The sequence below is a fragment of the Protopterus annectens genome, chromosome 5.part0, assembly GCF_019279795.1.
Source record: "Protopterus annectens isolate FY-2018-M chromosome 5.part0, PAN1.0, whole genome shotgun sequence".
NCBI classification, from domain to species: domain Eukaryota; kingdom Metazoa; phylum Chordata; order Ceratodontiformes; family Protopteridae; genus Protopterus; species Protopterus annectens.
Window position 1 is genome coordinate 1,772,701,562 of NC_056735.1, and position 16,722 is coordinate 1,772,718,283.

Consider the following 16,722-nt stretch of genomic DNA (forward strand, 5'->3'; position numbering starts at 1 on the left):
TGCACACATGCACAGGTGCACATATGCACATGTGCACAGGTGCACACATGCACACATGCACACATGCACAGGTGCACACATGCACATGTGCACAGGTGCACACATGCACACATGCACACATGCACAGGTGCACACATGCACACGTGCACACATGCACATGCACACATGCACACATGCACACATGCACAGGTGCACACATGCACACGTGCACAGGTGCACACATGCACACATGCACACATGCACACGTGCACAGGTGCACACATGCACACATGCACACGTGCACAGGTGCACACATGCACACATGCACACAGTTTCACACAATTGTACAGTACTCAGTATGCGTGATATCAACACACAGACACAGACACACCTACATGCATACATAGAGCACTACTAAGTGAGCCAAATAGTACTATTACTATCAACACTATTACAGGAATTGTTAATACACACTCACCAGCATGGATAGGCTGCATTGCAGTTATACCAGAGGGTCCTGCAGACATGAAGAAACTAATGTCAGTGGGCACAACTGTGCCATTGTTACTGAGTATGATACAGGTCAGGAGTACAACAGTCGCCTTTCACAGGTTGGCAGCTAATATTGAGGATATCACACTTGCACATTAAATACTATGGTGACAGCTACAAACCAAGGACACACCTCACACATGCATTAACTACCAGTGTACACAACAGTCAACTATACATATGACATATTACCTGCTCATTCACCGCCTTGCTGCTGTGTGGCTCCAGCCTCCATCATGATGCATATCTGCTGCTGTTGTTGTTGCTGGTGGACTGGAGCCACTACACTCAGGAGTAGTCCCTCCAGTCTGGTGAGTGGGGGATGTGTAGCCACCCCACCACCTGTGGCGACCTGTTGCCTGTGGATATCTGACGCACGCTGACGGACATGTCTGATTAAATCACTGCAGTGATGTCGTACCTGCTCATATGTCCTATTATGCATGCCTATATCATTTACCCGACGGACAAGGTCTTGCCACAGTGCAGCCCTCTCCTGCTGATTCTGGCTGGTGCGGGAAAAGAGTATTGCATAGTCGCACCAGGCTCTGGTGTATCTCCTCATCCTCAGCTGTGGAGTAGGTGGGGTTCCGGTGGGCCATGTACCTGAGAAAGAAAATAACCTGGTATCAGCAATATATGTCAGCAGACTTTGGCACACATACTACACATGCTACTCGACTGTTATGATACAACATATCTCACATATGTAGCATCTGTCTGTCTATTGGTGGATACACATGTAGATGGCCAGGTATCAGTGCTCGGCCAGCAACTGTGCAACAGTACCTGGTAGACGCCATACGACATACTACCAAACACCAGCAGTCAGAACACCGATTCAGGTCAGAAGCACCTCCTCACTCTGGGGGTTTGTATCTAGGTACTGTATGGCCTACATCAGCAACTACTGTGGGCTGACCACACACTGATTGCCCTGGATATACATATCCCACCTCCACCACCAGCACAGATGACTATAGTGCATAACATTACAGATACAAACTTTACACTTTGTAACAGTGATATCGTATCCTTACAGCCCACTGGGCCAGTGACAGATACAACCCACAATGGTGACCCCTACACAATTGATTTCTACAGACATCTCCAAGAATGCATGGATCATGCAATCCCATATCTGACCAAGACACTCTCCACAAAGGGACAGCATCCTGTCTGGTGGACCCCAGCCATAGACAGATTGTATTACAGAAGATGGAAGCTACTGCAAGACAGAGCATCATTCACTGAAGGGAGGGCATGTCTGAGCAGCACTGGTAAGGATCTATTTCCCATCATACTGACTACATGGGCAACGTTGAGAGGGAATTCAAGAGTGACACTACAGATGACCAGGAGGCCTTCCTCAGTTATGTTAGCAACCTGGTCAGGAGCCATCCTCTATGCCCATAGGTAGTACACAACACATATTTCACTGACACCACAGATATCGACAACATTGTGGCGGACAGGTTCAGTGCAGGTGTCACCCCTCTCCCCTGTAATAAGGCATAGTTATCCCAGCTGACTGTAACCTCCCGTCATCACAGATGTCCAGGTGAGAGACACCCAGGACAGCAGAATACACAACATGGATGGGACCTGATGGTATCCCCAGTTGCATGCTACATAACCTCTGACAGGAGCTAAACACACATATAGGAGTGCTATGTAACACTAGCCTGACTACAGGATATGTACCTGTACACTGGTGCACAGCAGCAGTGGTTCCACTCCATGAAGGAGGCACCTCACCATACCAATACAATACAACACAATACATTACATTACAATACAATACTATACAATATGCTATTGCCCCTGTGTCTACAGCAGCGTACTGTTCTGCTACCCTGACCATTGTGACACATGTGGTGTGATGGTAACTGCTGCTGTCACACAGTTACACAGGGTGACTCATATGGCATATTACCTATCTGACTAACATTCAGCAGGGGTATGTGTGACATGTACTCATGGGGAGTCTCGCTTCTTAACACTGTGTGGTTTATTGCAGGGTGTGTCTTATCTGTGAGTAGGAACTCTTACCTCCACATGTGCACACTATTGCAGTGGCACAGACGACACACAGCAGACATGTAGGTTGTGGATGGTGGCAGGTGTTACTATGGTTGTTGGACATCTGTCATGGGTGTGACCTCCATATGTAAATCTGGGAGTGGTAACCTCTATGTGGGTAGCATATGTGTACTCTGTGGTGTTGTCAGTAACTGTGCATTGGTAATGTTTGAGTGAGTTGTCACAGTGTTGTACATGTCACTGTGTCCTTCTCCATATCTGTTGCTGTAATGTGAGGTCCATACCATGGCATCCATTATGTGGTGTGGGGGGTACACCGACCTACATGTCCATACCTGACTCACCATGTCTGTGGACACATACCATGTGCAGGTATTCCAGGGATAGTGTGCCACTGTGACTATCATTGGGGCCACTATTCTACACATTTCTGACCCTGCTCACCCCTGACACATGCAGTGGTGGGCGGCCAATCACATATCTGGTGGTTACTGGTGTGGGTGATCTGGAATGTGGTATGATACTCGGATTTGACACTGGTGTTCACTCCATGCCTTTGTCACCAGGCACCTGTTGCAATACATCTGTACACATGTGCCTCACTCAGACTTTATATACATCTCTCTCTCTCTATATATATATATATATATATATATATATATATATGTATATAGATATATCTATATATCTATATATATATATATATATATATATATATATATATATATATATATGTCCGTATACATATACACACATATATATTGATGTACATATATTGCCATAGATGTGGAGGGGGGGGGCACAGAGGGGGTGTGAGTGACAGAGGGGGTGGGACAGGCTGTGTTGCAGGTCATCATATACAATCATACCTGTAGGTAGTCATATCAGTCTGTCTATGTATATGTATCTACATATATCTATATCTGCATGTGTGCATTACATAGATATGTTGGTACAATATTCTATTGACATCTGTCTATGTATTCCTACATCTCTCTCTCTATGTATGTATACATATATGCATATCATATATATATATATATATATATATATATATATATATATATATATATATATATATATATATATATACACATATATATGTTGACATACATACATATCCATATGTTAGACAGGTATATCAACATATTTGTCTACCATACTGTATACACACACTAACATACTGCTAAACATACATAACTGTGTAACCTAATTTGTACATGGCACTACAACCTACAATCAAACAACATTGATATGTGCACATACATGCTCTCACATACAAATGTATGTACAGCCTTCACTGATAGTTGCTGTATGTCTCCTGCCGTTTACACATCTTCATATACATATGGATACAGACCAATGACACATATGGAGGGTTCACAGTATGTAGACCTTTATAGTATTACTTTACATTACCTGTGTTTGTCACAGCTGCTTCTGCTGCTGTCTGGTTCTCTGTCCTGCTGCTCCACTTCCCAGTTGTCAGCTTTCAGGTAGCTGTTGCTGAACAATTCGTTTCTGTCTGCTTAATTGCAGTTTTCTCTGTCTCTCTCTCTCTCTGTCTGTCTGTCTCTCACGTCCTTCTCAGGGTGCAATGAAAGTATTGCATGCGTGGACATGGAGTACAGCATACTTTTGTAGGTATCTGCATATGCCCATGTGATGGCCTCTGCACCAATTGTTAGCCAGCATTTGCTAATTGCATGCAGCCAGTTGTGTACTGATCGCAGTTCTCACTGTGATTTCAGAACAGTGCTATAAAAAGGTGTGTGAGATAGGCGTAGCCCTTTCAGATGTTAAGGGCAGGGACCATGTTGTTATGCTGTGGACAATGTTCTGTGAGTGTAAAGGTTGGTATCTGTCTCATATTTCCAGGTGTGTTGTAGATTAACATTCCTCCATTCCTTTCTCCAGTTTCCTGTACTAACTGTGTATGTACACTGACAACTACAACTACTACTATTAATAATGTGTGTGTGTGTGTGTGTGTGTGTGCTTTCCTTTTACATTTGCTTGCACTCTGTTGCTAAGTCTTCAATAGTTGCCCTTTACAGTCACTACTTGTATGCCTGCTAGGTGTCTTGACTGTAGTGTGCTGCTGTAGCTTTCCTATTTTCCATGTACATTCACACCTTGGAATGCTTGCTATATCTGCTAGGGTGTTACAGCATGCAGTGTGGTCTGGCCATGGTGTGGGCCTTGACATCTATTAGGGTATTTGAGTATTCTGCTAAGCAGGCCCCAGAGACCTTCAGGTTTATCAGTTATGTGCCTCATGGAATGGTACATATCAGTGGGGTACACCCATTAAAATGTCTGGTATGCTGCAGTTGTGACTGTGGGTTAGCATGAGCATATGTATTACTACACTTTTTCTGCCGTGCGAGTGGTGAATACTTTCCGGACTCCATAGTTACCATTGCATGTGTTACACCTTTCTGCCTACTGTTTGTACATTTCACATGGGGTCTGTGGGGCATCCCTGTAAGACATTCACTGTTGCTATGTCTAGGTTCTTAACTATTCAAATATGGTGGTGTTGGACCCATCATGTGTACAGATATTTGCAGGCTGTCCACATTTCTGCCTCATAATTTGGTCAATATCTCATGCACACCTTTATCTGGCAAGTCAGTCTGGGCTCAAGTCAGAATATGGTGACAAACATTCAAGTTCCAGACTGCATACCCTTCCAAACATCCCACAAGGTGTGGACCCTGTTACTTTCAGAACTGTCTGCGTTTGTTGTAACTTTATTTGTAATGTGTCCCTGGTTTTGGGCCTTTGCTCCACATATTTTATTACTTGGTCCGGATGTGTTCCTGTAAGAGGTTGTGGGGTATGGGCAGTGTTTATCCTGCTGTGAGTATGTGTGTGTCTTGCAAGGTGCTATGGTGACATTATTACCTACTAGCTTCCAACTAGCATGGCTGTTTCTGTTCACACACTACTATTATGGAAATCCACCAGTTTTGTTTGTGATTCTAAATGTCATGCTTTGTGTACTACACATCTCTATTCCCTTTACATTCATTCCTACTGTTAAATGATATATTTACTTTAGCACAATGTTTCTATATAAGAGTCATGGCTTAGTGGTAAGTCATGCAGACTATAGTTGCCAAGGTCCTGGGTTCGGGACTCACAGTGGGATTTTATTTTTCATTTGAACTGAGTACAAGACCTGTCAATCAAAGTGCCTAAGGCACTTTTAAGCAGTTGAAACTGGGTTAGCACTGGTTTATGCGGAGCTCACGCATGCGCACTGGCGGTTAGCTCCGCGCACACAAGCGCACACCTGCTTACAACCACTTAAACGTGCTTACTCTTGCGCACACCCGCGCTATTTTCCTTGAAAGAAAAGAAAATGGGGAGACAGGAAAGTGGTGAAAAAGGGGTCACAAAGAGGGTAAGACAGTAGGGAAACAAGTTTGGGATGTGCAGGAGGGATGTAGGTAAGGCCCATAGCTGCCCATTTCTTCAGCAGCAACAGCTGTGCATATGTATGTAATTTGGTGTGACATTTGAAACCTTCCACCCCTGAGAGAGGTGTCAGGACAACAATAATACTTGTTGTACAGCCAATTGGAATTGATAGGTTCCATGTCCAGTAGACATGTGCGGAATGGGCAGCTATGTATGGGGCGTAATTTTTGTGGGTACAGAGTGCCCTTTTTTTTTTTTTTTCAGGTGAGAGTGGTATGTCAGGTGAAGGTAGTCGGTACAGCTGGGGAGGTAGGTTGGGTAGGTTAACAGACAAGACAAACAAGACGCATACAGGGGCGGTGTATGACACGTGTGGGGGGGTTACACAATTGACGGGGACGGAGGTTTGGATATCCAGAGCCCATGAGCCCACAGATGGCAACAGTGGAACTGATATCCCCACCCATAGGCAGTTGCCACTGTTCCTTCACTGCCCAGGACAGGGCCGTGCTGGGGGCTGTGTAGGCGGGGCAACGGGCATGCCCATTAGTTGCGCCACCCATGCCTCGAGCTGGCGTAGGGGCTCGAGGACAGAGTCCTGAATCTCCCTACGCACCACAGTCCGGATGCTACGGAGGGTGAGTGGTGGATCTCCTCTGGCCACACTTGCAGAGGGGGGGCGAGCCCCATCCCCTGCAGCGCTTCCACCCGCAGGTGGCACAGGGCCACCGGAGGAGGGTCCGGACTCGGCACTAGTGCCAGGTGCACTCGCCAGCTGAGGTGGGAGAGGTGGGTCCGCTGGAACCCGCCTTCCCTGTCGTTCTATGTTTTGCATTATGTCATGACAGTTTGGGTTAGTGACATTTAATACCATTCACAATTAGTTGTAACAGCATGCATTAGTATTCCCATTAACCAAACACCCAGATATTCACACCATTGAACAGCGTGCATATCACATGCATAATTTGAACAGTAATACACAGTCCAACAACATGCAGGGTTGATTGATGGCAACAGGCCATCAGGTGTGGATGTATGAACAGGGCAGATGCATCAACAGACATGCAAATATATATGACCCAACAGGACAGACGTCCAGGGGTGGTAATTGTGATTGCACATACCATTTTCACGTGGAATGGGTTATAGGTGGTTAGAGGGTGGGGTAAATAAAGTAATATTAACACCTTCGAATACAAATACATATGCTGTACATTTCTAATAGCTACAGTTATATACACACTACTGTTCTAACTACAATGTCCTATATGTTAACTACTTAACCTTGCAGATGGAACTGTTACTGCAACATCAATCTACATTTTATTGCTGTTCATACACATTCATATCGAGCTTTGTTCAGATACATCATCCTGTTACCTGTGCTTGATATACTTGTGGACAAGTGTGGATGTTTGGTATATCTGACAATCATCCTATCTGCGTATTTCAGACTGGGAGAAACATATCCAGATATTGGTGTACACATTCCACATGCAGCAACACTTTGAACAGATTTTGCTGTTTGGTTCTGAGTCTCACATGCATTTAATTCTGTCCTAACTGCAGTATGGTTTATTCAGGGGTTATAACTACTGTATTGCTGTATTCCTGACACTTTCTCACACTCTCTCACTTGCTTTCATGTTACTATTCAGACTGGTACTTCTAGGCTTTATTGACATGTTTTAACAACAGTTATTACAGTTCTTTCCAGCAGTCTCACTTATGTCATGTTTCAGTATTTCCACAGGGATATATTTCACACATGTGATTTCATCCTCTTCTGCAGCTGTACTTTACATGCTGCTGCAGGTTGTGTACTATTTTCTTACAGGCAGGGCAGTTTTACTCAAAAATATATGTTGGACAGTGTCATGTTTAGTTTACACTTACAGGCTGGGAACTGTTGTAATCAGGCAATACTTGCATACACTTTCACACTGTTACTTGCAGATTTAATTCCTTCCTGGCTACACTGCACTTTTTGCTGACTGTCATACATTTATAAATCTTTACAGTTACTAGTAGTGGATTACTGACCTGCCTGGTGGCGCAACCGCACCAGCCTATCGGCATAGGCTCTGCGGTTCGCAGAATGGACACCTGCAGCTGTAATATAAATGAAGTAATATTGGAATACACATCTCCATATTTCAGGTAGTTTAACTTTCTACATACATAATTAATTGTTACTTACTCAGTGGTGGGGCGTTGGGTGATTGCCGGGCCTCCTGGATCCAAAGGTTCAGTTGGTCCTGCTTGCGTCTCTTCAGGTCCGCATGGTGGTGACGGACCTGCTCACCTGTCCTTGGAATTCCTGTGGCACTGGTGAGTTCATGAGCCAACTGGTCCCACGCCTCAGCCATGTACGCTCCCCAGAGGACCTGGCCCTGCATGAGTTGGGCCTCATGGTTGTGGACTAGGAGCCAGGCCATGTACCTGGACTCCTCAACACCCCACCTCTGTGCTCGAAAGCGACTACCCTCACCTACACCTGACATTCTGCCTGCAGGTCTGTTCTACAATCGTTTATGCTGTGTATTCCCGCCTATGGGGCTTATATAGTCCATTTTTCCCGCACATATCTGTGATTGGCCAGTTTGGAATTGTATCAACTTCAGTAAACCTGCATTGCCATGCTGTAGTTTGTATTCATTCCTATATATGAGCTAATACTGCATTTCTGGGAACTGCTGTCATGGCTTAGTGGTTCTGTACCTTGACTATGGTGTATAGCATCCTGGGTTCGAACCTGGCCACTGCTTTTTATTTTTCATGACTGTCTAGACATGTTGAGGGGTGTGTCTGTGTAAAGGCAGTTTTGATACGGCTTGCTCAACGTTGCCCGTCGGTTAGCTCGTTTGCGCGGTGCGCAGCTCCGCGCAAACGGGGTACGCTGCTTTAAGCCTCATTTGGCTATCGGCACGCATATTCCGCTCAGCTCAGTTAGGAGCACATATATTTAGCATGGTAAACCACTGCTCAGCTACGGGCACTCAGTTTGCACCAGTTGGACCAATGCTTATCTACGGGCACATACACTCACTCCGTTCTACTGTAGCTCAGCTATGGGCACATCTGACAGTTTATATTCATTTCTTAGCTCACATTTATTCAATATAAATGGGATATTCATTGCATTTTACATATATTCTGGTTTCATGTGTACATATGTGTCAGGGACTTGTTTCCTGCTTATTTTGCAAAAAAAAAAAATTTGTGTTGTGGGGGCTCGAACCATGAATGCCTGCTCTGCAGCCAGCATCTCTACCGCTACGCTATTGCTTCCTGGTTTATTTTGCATATTTAGTTCTTATATGCTTTCCCATTGACTGCTAACTGTAGCTGCGCTACGGGCACGCCCGCGCAAACAAGCGCACTCACGGTTAAACATCTTTACAATTTAAAAAAAATATGACATGTTCATTTATATTTCTTTTATATGTTTATGGTCTGTAGGGGCATGTGTTGTGTTGTGTTTATTCACATTTCTGTGGACTCTGTTGTGGGTGTCTACTTTGGGCACTTTTAGACTTCTGGGGGCGTGTCCGCTTGCAGGGCTCAGCCTACGGACACGCCCCCTACTGTCCTACACGGACCGTGTTAGACTTAGGTGTGATTCAGCATGCTCTCATGAATATGCAGAGCATGCTGACATCACTCCGTTTAACTGCAGCCTCCGTGTAAGAGTTATAACTCTTACACGGAGGCTTTGTGAATCCTGGGGATCATTTTCCTGCTATAACAGACCTCCCCAAAAAATTATCCATCCTCTTTGACTTCAACAATATAGGCTATAATAATGGTATCTCATTGTCAAGATTTTACAACATTCTTAGATCAGATCTAATAATATTAGACGACAATTTATGGAAATATATCAACAATTTCAACAACTCCCAAATACATATAAATGATAAAACTTTAATTCTCAGATCTGTTTACCATACCTCTTCTTCCACATATTGGAAAATTTTTACATGGAAATTCATTCATAGAAGTTTTATTACACCAAAAAAAGCCTCTAGAATAAGCAAGAAAGATTTTAACAGATGTTGGAGATGTGAGGAGCTAATAGATGCCTACTGGGCACATATGTTTTTAGAATGCAGAACAATAAGCACATTTTGGATGGAGTTTAAAAATTTTATTAAAGCTTTGTGGTCGAACAGATGTGAGATCTCTGATTCTATGATACTTTTTAATGCACCAATGCCAAGGTATGTTCCACTGAATCAAATGAACCTCTTTTGGACTCTACTTGCTATAGCAAGAAAAGCTATTACTAGAAATTGGAAACGTGAAAATAACCTCTCATTTAAGGAATTTATATATTTTACTAAGATTATTTGTAGTAGGGAATTACAAATAGCTATGTTACACTCCTCAAACATGACTCATAAACAAATTGCCTGGATAAAGCTTAAAAAACTATTAGACAAAATGTAATGTTATTGAAGATTTGGTATCTATTTTGGACTTTGTATATAGTTTTTGTAAAAATTTGATATTACGTTGTTTTTTCTTGTGAAAAATTGTAATTATACTCTTGAAAATCAATAAAAAAATATGAGAAAAAAAAAGAAATATTAATGCATGAAGATAAACATGAATTGTGTGGTCGGAAAGTGGTAGCAGAAATAGTTTTCATGTTACGCTTGAAGGGGTTAGAGTAATTCAAAGGAGAACAATGTCACCTGAAGTCTGGATTTGATACCAGCAAAATATCTTCCATACATACCAGGGGAGATGCTTACTAGCATATCCAGCCAAACATATTTATGTTTTTCCCCTGTGTCAAAATGCTACAAAGCAGTGCACTACATTAATCTGTTCTGTTAAACCTATATCTGTTTCTCTTTTCCTAATTGAAAAGTACCAGTTTAATTGTTTTAGTAGGGCATTTCTAATTCATCTTTCATGTTTGCCTCTCTGGATAACTTAACCATTAAACTAGTTTCCTTCACAATAACCTTTAAGACTTTGCATTTACTAGTTTGTGGAGTGTTTTGAGCTAACGTATCATCCTCATTTGTGTACCATGTCTTGTTACATTGGCAGTCTTAATGGAATGCAACATTATTAAGTCAATCAGGAGAGTTATAGCACTAAAACAGGGTAATATTAGGTATTTACTGATACCAGCTACTGATTTTTGATAACCATAGTGTCTCTTATTAGAAAGAACATGTGAGAAATGAATAATATGCATACAAATTTATTAACTCTGACAAGCCATAGCTGTTCTGGTGGTATAAATGGATAAAGCCCTGAGTATGACCAACCAAGCCAGGTTTGAATAGTGGTCTGGGCAACTGATGGAGGGGCAGGGAGGGATAGGTGTTACCATAACAGAGGGGCAGGCCTGTGGGCATCTCCTTTGATGATCCTTAGTGGAGGTTGGGGACTCCATGATTGGAAGGAGTAGATCAAAGGGGTGGGTAGGGTGGTGGACACTGAAAAGCTGCTGTGAAGATAGGGTAGAGTGCTGCACATCCCCATCGCAAGCCCAGCCTTTGAATATACCACTAGGGAAGAAGGAGTAATGGGGTAGGTCATAAGAGAACCCTCCCCCAACAGAAGTAGTTAGCCACACCCCCAGAACACTTTCAAGGTTTGTGCTGTCCCTAGCCCATTCAGAGACAATCCATGAATTAAAAGATGACTGGTAGACTGAGCAACGAACATGTGGCACTGGTTAGAGTGCTAAAGAATGATGCAACTCTGAGAGGCTATATTGGTTTGGGATAATTTGGTGCATTGTTAAAATTTAAAAGTAGTATAGAGCAACTGTACAGACTATGCGCACTATAGAGTGTGTGAAGACTTGAATTCTAAAATCAAACTGAACTATAAATTAGTTTCATTGCAAATTATTACATAATCCAATCTGTCCTGGTACTCATGATGACTTTCTGTCATTTACTTGAATGCCTTTATAGTAATATTCAATAATAGTCAATTAATAATAAGAGGGCGGCCACGGTGGTGCAGCAGGTAGCGTTGCCACCTCACAGCAAGAAGATCTCTGGTTCAATCCTCAGCTGGGGTGCCTTCTGTGTGGAGTCTGCATGTCCTCCCTGTGATCACGTGGGTTTCCTCTGGGTGCTCCGGTTTCCTCCCACATCCCAAAGACATGCTGTAGGTGGATTGGACTCTCTTAATTGGCCCTAGGTGTGTGTGTGTGTGTGTGTGTGTGTGTGTGTGTGTGCCTTCTGTGGAAGGTTGGGCGCCAGGCTGGCAACTCGACACTGTAAAACTCCACTGCCAATCATGAGCGGACAGGTGATCCGCTGTGGCGACCCCTAACCGGGAAAAAGCCGAAAGAATAAGAATAGTCAATTAATAATGTATAAAATTAGTGATGTCTGGTAGACTGGTTAGTAATTGCTCAGAGCTGCAGTAAACTTTGCATTATCTGTTTTGTTACAATTATTTTTTTCACATTTGTACTAAAAATCATGACACTGAGAGCCACTGATGCTGTGCTATCATCAAGTTACTGTACAACAAGATTGCTATGCGTGGTCTATCTTTTAAGTACTGCAGTCTTGAGTAAGATAATTCATTACGCATATTTAGACATATTAGCAAGCACGTGAACAGTGAATCTGATATTATCATTACTAAGATGTAAACTGAAAACCCCTATTAACCCTAAGGTATAAATATGCACATCTGAAGTCACACAACCATAGGCTAAAGAAGATATTTAATTAAAAAAATCATTATTTCTGTTGACTCAGAGTCACTATTTCATACACACAAAACAACATGTGCAATGCAACAGAAGCCAACTAAATAAAGCATCATTGATGGAAACTTTCTCAACAATAAGTCTGGCATTACATAAATGAGGTGCGACAAACCATGGTACTTCTGATCTACTTAGCATACAGAACCTTTGTTGTTAACTCAGGTAATATAATCATTTAAAGATTGGACTTTCTCTGTAGGAGTCCCATAGGTATCCTTACTTGGACCCGTACTGCTCTCCTCATTTATCAGTGACATCACTTCCTCCATACCCCCCCCCGTCAACATCACAGTGTATGCAGATGATATAATATTTCACAGAAGCATCCACTCATGTGATGCTATCCAAGATGCCCTAAAAACAGACTTCACTTTTTGTTGCTGTGTCTTTCGGCTTTTCCCGGTTAGGGGTCACCACAGCGGAACTCCAGTCCACTAATGATTGGCATTAGATTTTTATGTGCTGAGTTGCCAGCTCTGACACACAACCTTCAATGAAGGTACACCCATTTATGCATGTCTCCACGCAGAAGACGCTCTAGCTGAGAATTGAACCGGACAGCATCTTACTGTGAGGTGACAATGCTACCGCAGCACCACCACTGCTGTTTGTAAATGGTTAATTAGCAGCCAGATAACACTTAACACAAACAAGGCAACAACTATGTTTTCTTGGTTTAAAACAAAAAAATGGCTACCAAGAGATACTAATAATAAAGACTACTAAGAATATGCCACTTATTACATCTGCGGTGGTGCAGCGGTAGCGTTGTTGCCTCACAGCAAGAGGTTCTCCCGTTCGATTCTCGACTGGAGTGCGGGGAGTGCTTTCTGTGTGGAGTCCGCATGTCCTCCCTGCGATTGGGTGGGCATTCAAAAGACATGCATAAATGGGTGTGCCTTCGTTGAAGGTTGAACATCAAGCTGGCACCTTGGCATTCGTGAAAATCTACTGCCAATCATTAGCGGACCGGAGTTCTGCTGTGGCGACCCCTAACCAGGAAAAGCCGAAAGACAAACTAAGAATATGCCACTTAACCTGGGTAGTCAGTACAAATGCTTAGGCCTTATCTTAAGATTCCTCTTGGTCATTTATAACACTTGCACATATCATAACAGTTGAGGTCTCTGCTCAAGTGAAAGCTTTTTACATCACTTCCTATCATCTTACCAGCAAGGCTGGGAAAGCCATAGCAAAAATGTACTAATTCTTAGGCTACAGTGTGTACTACCAATCCTAACCATTCATTCAGCATGAAAAACAAATATGATTCAGAAAGCTATTAATGGCATCTGCTATCTTATCTGCTTTAAACTCAAGCAGAATATTGTGGCTTATCCCTACAAAAGGTGAATTGTCTCCCAGTTTGAGCAAGTCCATCCTATTAATCTCCTTGCTTACACTTAAGATCCTGCATAAACAGCTTCTTTTCTTCTCTCAAAAACAAACTACAAATTAGGACATAATCATACACACCCAGGAGCCAAGGGAATAACATGCTATTTCGTTCATGGGTGTTTACAAGACTAATGACCATAAGGGCCTTTTTAAGTCTAGCCATGCATCCCAAATCTCTAACAAGTTCTGGTACCCTTGATAAGTGTAAGCAGGGGCTTAGAAGATATAACGTTTACAAACAAGAGCCTGGAAGATAAACCATTTACAGGCTGCCTGTGTCCAGCAGAGACATAGGTGCCAAACCAAGGATGAATTTCCTGTTCCCCATCCAGTTGTCCATGTTACACTTGAATTGGGTTAGGGAGGAACTCTGCTTTGGGCCAGACTTGCTAGACAGACCACCATTCAGCCACCTCTGTGGTTTAGCAAAATTATCCAAACAAAGTAGAATCATCCATTTGCTGGGATAAGACAATTCACTGAATATTCAGCATTCAGAAAAAAAAAATAGTAAAGCAAGTGACAGAGACTAACAAATGCAACTGTTTTAAGAGGAAAAGATAAATAACCTGCTCATTCTATGTATAAAACAAAGCTTGGCAATAACTCCTTTCAGGCATGTCTCATGAAACTTACATTTATAAACAGGTTAAAAGGCCTTTTGCTATCTATTAGGGGTTGGGATTGTTATTATTTCTATATGCTTATATTGGCTGTGTGTATGATTAGGTGTACAGTAATATATGTGCCTAGACTATATAATGTTGGCTGCAATGCAGCTTATATAATGATATTGTTTGCAAAGTACACTATATGCTGCATTGTGAATTGTGTTAGTGTTGCTTGTAAGTCATGTATTATGACAACATGCTACTATGTCACCTCACTTCTGTATTATGTACTTTCTGCATCTATTCCATGATGTATTGTCTTTATCTAATCTGTATTATACAAAGTCTATATAAATCTCATGTATTTGAAATGAGTACATGACACATGTGGGTCATAACTGAAAAAGGTCCTTGGGCCAGATTGCCTAACCAGCCAACAATAACTAAAAAAAGAAAGAAAGAAAGAAAAATGGAATAAAAATTCTTAAATTCATTTGGTACCCTAACAAACTTAAGCTTACATTTCAGGATTGCTCTCATTCACTGGAAAGGGAAGGCTTAACTTTTCCAGACATTAAACTGTAATTAAAACCTTAAACAATAAACAAACTTTACTAGCTAGATCATGTTTATGGTTCTTCTGAAAAGCATATCTATGCCCAATAACTTTCAGAAAGTATCCTGAAATGTAATGGGTGGGTAACACACAGAAAGTATCTTGAAATGTAATGGGTGGGTAACACACAGTACAGAGGGCATATGGAACTTAAACATTTGAAATGCATTTCAAAGACCTTCCTGAGCATCTTGAAGCACATTGTTTAGACTTAACAATTTAAAAATCATAATTTAGTCCTTATTCCCCACCAGTTTTATTAATTCCTATTAAAAAATGACCATGCTGTGAACCTGTATAAATTTTTTAGAATGACAGAAAAACATCTTAGTCATTGGGTTGACTGTCTTGTAGATGGCCAGCCCTTTCAAGCAGATCAAAAATACAATGATTTTCAAAAATGCTTATCAATAGTTACATATTGGTCAATTTACGTTAGTATACTAAATTAAAGTTACATTTTTTACCAGCGTTGCACTGGGCCAAAATACCTAAAATAATTTCATTGTAGACCAAAATTCAAAAAGGCATGTACAGTTCAAGCAGATAGCTAGCCATTATAATAAATACTTATCCAGACGTTAAAAAGGCTTAAATATTTGAAGACAAAGCAATTTACTGGAAAGAATTAAATTCTTAAAAGAAAAAAAAATCCCCCATCCAATAGAATTAACCTTATTACAGATTTTTTTCTCACTGTAATTTTGTTGTTTGCTGGGTAGCTGGCAAGTTGCAATATTTTATGAGACAAAATGAAAACTTAATCTGTAAATACTGAAATAAGTTTATAGCATTTTACTTTGCTAGACTATGTCAGACTACAAATGATTATTCATAGACACCTTGTATGGGTTTCAGTAAATTGACACACATATGCAGCCTTACGTCTTCTGTTAAATTGTAGAAATAAAGGGTGATTCCAAATGGATGTCAATGGGTTTGTTCACTGTTTGAAAGAAAAAAAAGGGTTTTCTGATTGAAATGGGGAATGTTTCAAACATCTGAAACTGGAAATACTGTCTGTTTTATTTTTGTTTTCAGTCAGCATTTTAAACAGGATTTTATTAATAATGTGCAATCTTAGACTGATTTATGAAATGGGAGTTAAAGCATAAGTGTGTTAAGTTCACTTTACAATTCTGTTTAGTAAAGGGGCAGTGTTTGCTGGTAGAGCTAGGGATAATTTTTTACTTTGTTTTTTATTGGTCTTTAGTGATTCATGTTACATTACTTTGTAGTGCTCCCTTTGAACACATTTGCACAACATGGTAAGGTGCATATTTGGAAGTTGAGCCAGGATAGTGAAATGTTTAAAATTATTGTATTGTTGC

The 16,722-nt window shown here is 41.6% G+C and overlaps 1 protein-coding gene across 2 annotated transcripts in view; it reads left to right on the top strand.

The window, feature by feature from the left end:
- The window catches only part of DSCAM (DS cell adhesion molecule), a 3,720,739-nt gene that overhangs the window by 3,481,924 nt on the left and 222,093 nt on the right, over positions 1 to 16,722 (top strand). The gene's annotated exons all lie outside the window — the stretch shown is intronic.